Below are 6,000 nucleotides of genomic sequence, written 5' to 3' on the forward strand. Positions count from 1 at the left end.
TTTCTAATGGGTTTAAAAAAGGTTTAAAATTATAGTGCAGTTAAAAGTAGAGAAAATTTCACCCAAACTATTTTATTTTCCTTAACAATAGCAAAATGCATCTATCTGTCTTGACTTGTCTTTTCAAACAAGTTTCTGTGAAAGATGTTGAGAGCTGCTCCTCTCTACCTCTCCTACAGCACTTCTCCATTGCCTGCTCAGGTTTGCTGGCTATGGTGCTGAGGGTGAAAAGACAATGGACCTACTCCTCATCCTACCAAACCATACTGAGGGAGAAAGATGTGGCCCTCCTTTTTCCTCCCTGCCGTGTTCTGTGGCTGAAGAGCAGGGAAATCCCTTAGGCCACAGCTGGCAACAGGCAAGCTGGACAGGGTGCAGGAGCCTGCACCTCCATTCTGGCCCCACATCTCATAGATTCACAGAATGGTTTGGGTTGGAAGGGCCCTTAAAGCTCATCCAGTTCCAGCCCCCTGCCATGGGCAGGGACACCTTCCACCAGACCAGGTTGCTCCAAGCCCCTCCAGCCTGGCCTTGAACACTCCCAGGGATGGGGCAGCCACAGCTTCTCTGGGCACCCTGTGCCAGCGCCTCAGCACATTCACAATGAAGAACTTCTTCCTAATATCTAATCTCAATCTCCTCGCTGTCAGTTTAAAGCCATTTCCCCTCGTCTCATCCCTACACGCTCTTGTAAAAAGTCCCTCTCCAGCTTTCTTGCTGGCCCCTTTAGGCACTGGAAGCTGCTCTAAGGTCTCCCTGGAGCCTTCTCTTCTCCAGGCTGAACAACCCCAGCTTTCTCAGCCTGCCTCCATAGGAGAGGTACTCCAAACCTTTGAGCATTTTCATGGCCTCCTTTGGACTTGCTCCAACATGTCCATGTCCTTCTTATGCTGGAGGCCACAGATCTGAACACAGTATCTCTTCCCACGGAAAGACCCCACAGAATGGGTAAGCCTTAGGAACAATTACCAAGAATGGTGATTTAGTCTCCACTTTCAAGTGATACTGTGAACCTTTTGAATCAAAATGAGGTGGTTATTTTTCTGTTGTTTCTTTTTTTACCAGGAATTCCCCAAGTGGATGGCTGTCAAAGATTTTAATATACTGCAGGCACAGCAGCTAATTCTCAAATCTCTTGCAGAAGGATCTTACAGAGGGAAGCTAGGATGCAAATCCTTTTGAAGGCTTTTTCCATTTTGAAACCTATAAATAGGAAAGTAGGGCAAAATGACTTTGACAAGTTTAGACCTCACCTTCTTTAATTACTCTCTTTGGATCAACAACCTGACTGCAAATGCTTATCTGCTCCACCATTCTGCACAGGTTTGGAGTTTATTTTTTAAGAGCAATGCATGACAATTCTGCATATTTTTAATACCCCTAGCCTCCAGAGATTTCCATATTCCAGCCAATCTTTAAATTTATAATTGATATAAATGGGGAACAGGGCTGATTGCCTGAATTGTCCTTTCCATGTAAAATGTCTGTCCATTTATTCTTCTTTAAGAATGGTAAATTTCCTCCTATTGCTGTTTCTGTAGTTCTTCTCACTTTTTTAAATAAATATGAAAATTTAAATGTATTGTGTGTTGATACTGATTAGCAATAACAATACCTATTTGAAACTACTAATACAATAAATTAATAAATTAGTTGCAGGAATGTTGATTTTATGGATGTTTAAAACAAAGCATGTCTTGTTGCTCCTTTATACTGTATAATTTTGCTTTAATATATAAGTATTGCATGTACACAGTGTAAAGAGCAAGATAGTTTCTGTTGCTTTACTTGAGGCACACATGGAAAATGACACAAGTATGATACGTACTGTACTTGATACAAGCATCTGTTAGAAGACCTGAGTCTTGGATATGATAAGGTGCTCTACACTTCTCTGCAATATGAAAGGCTGTAAAACATATTAATTTGTTATACCATTTTGTTTATCATAGCAATATCCAGCCTTGATGGAGATAGGAGAAACCCTGAGTGGAGGGGGAAGGATTTGAGGAGCTGTGTGGAAGTTAGTTTGTGTGACTGGGCTGAATGCATGAGCCACCACCATCACACACACTTGCTGTGAATTGTTCTCTATGTAGAGGACAGGTTTTGTTATCCATTTATGGAGTCCTTTGCTGTTATAAACCTGGCATGCAGTACCTGAGGACAGTCATCTGTGAGAGCTGTCACAAGGAAGACAGGCAAGCAAACCAGGACCTAGACGCAGCTCAACCCAGAGACATATGGGCTCAGTCCAGAGACAACCAAGCTTAAGTGGCTAGGATAGACATCAGAAGAACCAGATACTAAAGTGCCTATCTCACTCTAATTATTAACAGGACCTGCAGATGAACGGCACTGAGACACCTCCATTTTGAACATCTTTTTGCTTATGAGTCCCACTGTGATATGCTGTAACTCCATCCATCTGACCATCCAGCCAAGAACTGCAGGGCTGGAGGATTATTCCCTATCTCCTACACAGGCAGGACAAGCTCTGCAGTAGGTGCCCAGTGATAATGGTTTACTCTGGTTTTCAGGTACCTTTCAGCTGGTTGTGTTGCCATCTCTCATGCATTGTGGTCCCTTTGCTTTTGTAATTATGCATTTTAAAAGTCTGCCCCTTACACTTTCTACTGCATCCCTCCTTGTTCCTGTTAGATCAAGACATTATTATGGGCTGGGAGCTTCTTCTAGAAACAACTTTATCTGACTCAACAAGTTTCCGGTTCACACACTTACCCATTCTGCAGTGAGTTCCATCTAAACCTTTGTAAGTACTGGAGAAGGACAATGAGGTAAACAGTAAACAAGCTTGCACCATAAACTGTGAACAAAAATGTGTTCCTGTAATGTATGGTCTTTGGCTGCAGCAATTTTAACTGTGAACAAACAAGGCTTTACATGTTGCCAGCAGAGGTGAGAGGAGAGAACTCACAAATCTAAGAGAAGCATGCAATGCCAGCTGTAATTCTATGCTGTCCCATGCCATTATCGCATATAGTTTGAGAGCTTAACCTCTAATGTTACATTATTTTGAATTCTTTGCTTACTGCTCACATTTGGACAGATCACACTGAATTTGTTTACAGGTATGTGAATGATATTATAATTCATCTTCAGTTCTGTAGAGGATTCTAGTGCCAGCTACCACAGTCAAGGTCTTAGACAAAGAGTTCAAGTTCTGTCTGTATGTTTTGCTGCTCACGTTGACTATTAAATGTTGGCTGCAAAGCTGTTTTTTTAAGCTTCTGATACTATCTCCAATCACAAAATACTAAAGCAGCTAGCTGCTTTTTAATCTAATTATTTTAAAGGAAATACAGAAATACTGTTGCTGCAGTTTCATTGTTTTTCGGCTTTTATTTCTTCAAAAGTGATGATTTTTAAAGCAAGTATTTTAATTTTTTATTTACAACAGATCTCTGTAGAACAGGAACAAGTTCTGGTGGTCCACTGTAAACTAATCGAGGATCTGGCTCAATAGTAGTAGCATCACATCATTGGTGCCTCCAGTCTGGTGGCCCCAAAACCACCAGTCACAACCAATTGTTTCAGATGAATTAGCCTGGTTTTGAACAGCATTCTCTGGTTCTTCACCACTGCCTTTTTACATTATGTTACATTTCACAGAGCCTAGTGTGTTGAATGTGTGGCAGCCAGCAGCTCCTCTTTGCCTTGGGGATCCTGAGCTTTCTGCTCTAGGCAAGCAAGTGTGAAGCAAAACTTGGGGACTGAGGGTTCATCTTGAAGCTTTACCCAGAGTATCTCACTATTACTGTGTGCATATCTCCTCTGTAATTATGCTGCATGTTGCAGCCTTGCCCTCAAAACAAAAAGTCAGCATAGTAATATCTGACCTGATCCCATCAGCACATGGGGACATTGTCTGGACTCATTTGTTTATTTAGCCAAGAAACTTCAGAAAGATGCAAGTGAAAAGAGTGATTCATGGTAATTAATCTCTTTGGAAACAATCAGCTAGCTTTTGGTGGGTGGATAGAGGAAAATCTTACTGTCTCATGTCTGTAAACTGAGAATTGACATCAGGGTTCTCAAGACACTCAGTAAGTTTTTATATGTTCCCACTGTATATACCTATGTAAAAAGACATTCAAGAGACCACCTGCAGCAAGCAGTTAGCTCTCACCAACTGTCAAAGAAAGGTGTGTTAAGCTAAGTGCTGAAACCACTGCTAAACTTTGTAAGTCTGTCTTTCTTGCTCTGTCTCCTGTTTAGTGACCATCAAGATGTTTCATGTGTTCTGGAACAACGCGTCTGGGGAGAGAGTTACTGAGTAGTTTCATTATACATATATTGTTGTTGCTTTAGTAAAATAGTGATGGGAGACCTTACCTGGGGCCAGGGAGCTATGTGGCAGAGACCTGGCAAAGGCAGAAAGATACTGGTCCTGCCCTGAAGAGCCTGGAGTTAAACCAACACTGTTAGAACTAAACAACACACAGAGCAAAATATGTGAAGATAAGATATGAAACAACATTATAAAGCTAAGATCTAAACAACATTTGTGCAACAAAGAGGGACTTCCAATCCAAATTACCTTTGTAAATCTGTACCTCCTGGAACATCAACAAAACACAGACTTTTGGAGGGGTTAGAAACCTCCTAGAAAGGTGCTGAGTTCACAGATGAACTAAGTATCCAGGATGTCTGTCTGAATGTGCTGGTTGTCAGTAGTGAGGATGCACATGTATCCAGGAACTACCGTATTTCTAGGGAAGGCAGAAGTGAATGGAAGGCTCTACCTTTTTGCCTTCCTCGTATCTGCTCAGTCAATGGTCATGCATGTCCATGAATGTGCAAGGAGGTGCAGAGCCTTAAACACTAACATTCAGCCTTTGTCTCCTTTTGGGGGGGTTATTCTGTGAGTCCCTTAGAATACACCTCCTGCAAACTGGAAGTTAAAGGTAAAAGCTCCCCATCATCCCCTTCCTCATCAAGTTTTGTGAGCAGTGTGTTCAGCAGTTATCTCTCTTCCCATTACTACAGTACTAGACATGTCCGATCTTTTTTGGGTAATCTCAGCTGAGGCAGATGGATAAAATGCATGGAAGAAAGCCCTTCACAGTTCCTGCAATGAGACACTGAATTACCGTGGAAGAAGGCATTTATCTACTAGTGGGAAAATAACAGATTTTAATGTAAATAGCATATAGCAGGGAGAAAGGTGTCTGCTCTATACAGACATATTGAACAGCTATAATAATTCAGTGGTGTCTTCGACAAAGCTGGCACAGAAAACTCTTTCATGGCATGCATGGCCCATTCTTCTTTCAAGAGTTTGCAAATGTTCCTGGGAAGAACATAAGCTGTCCTCTGCTCTTCTGGGTTGCATTTGATGCAGATACTGGAAATACAAAACGACTGTTCCTGGTTAACTGACCAAGGCAGAGTATTTTTCTATATATTTTGAGGTAAATGTATGCTTATGCCCCCTTTTATTTTATATAGCCAGAAGCTGTGGCTACAGTTTTGTTTTTCTAATTGTGCATCCTGCTTTCTCTGATTTTAGTAGCTCTTGATTATGGTGCCCCAGAGTAATCATTCAAGGTAGATTGTTAGTGTAAGCTGCATTGCAAGGTCTGTGTCTATTCAATGTGTTACTGGCTATAACAGAGGCCCCGGCCTAAGGTCAAAATTATTATGTGGAGATTAAACTGTAGAATTTAATTATGTATTCTGTTGCTCCTAGTACATTTATTAATTTAGCGGTACAAACTGACTGGAGCTAAACAAGCAGGGCTGATTAATTTGCAAAGACATCTAGGTAACAGATTGTGATCAAAGTGGAGACCTGATCCTGTTAGATTGAAATGTGTTGTTTTGTGCTACATGAAGGACATAGAGCAGCATGGTTTATCTTTATCAATGCTTTCCTCTGAAGGAAAGGAACAAGCTTGCAGATATAATCAGCGCTGAGGCAATGCCACTCAATAATTACCCACTGTCTCATCATAATCCCGGAACTAAGCCCCTGCC

Source organism: Psittacula echo (genome assembly GCF_963264785.1).
Source record: "Psittacula echo genome assembly, chromosome: 5".
Lineage (NCBI taxonomy): Eukaryota > Metazoa > Chordata > Aves > Psittaciformes > Psittacidae > Psittacula > Psittacula echo.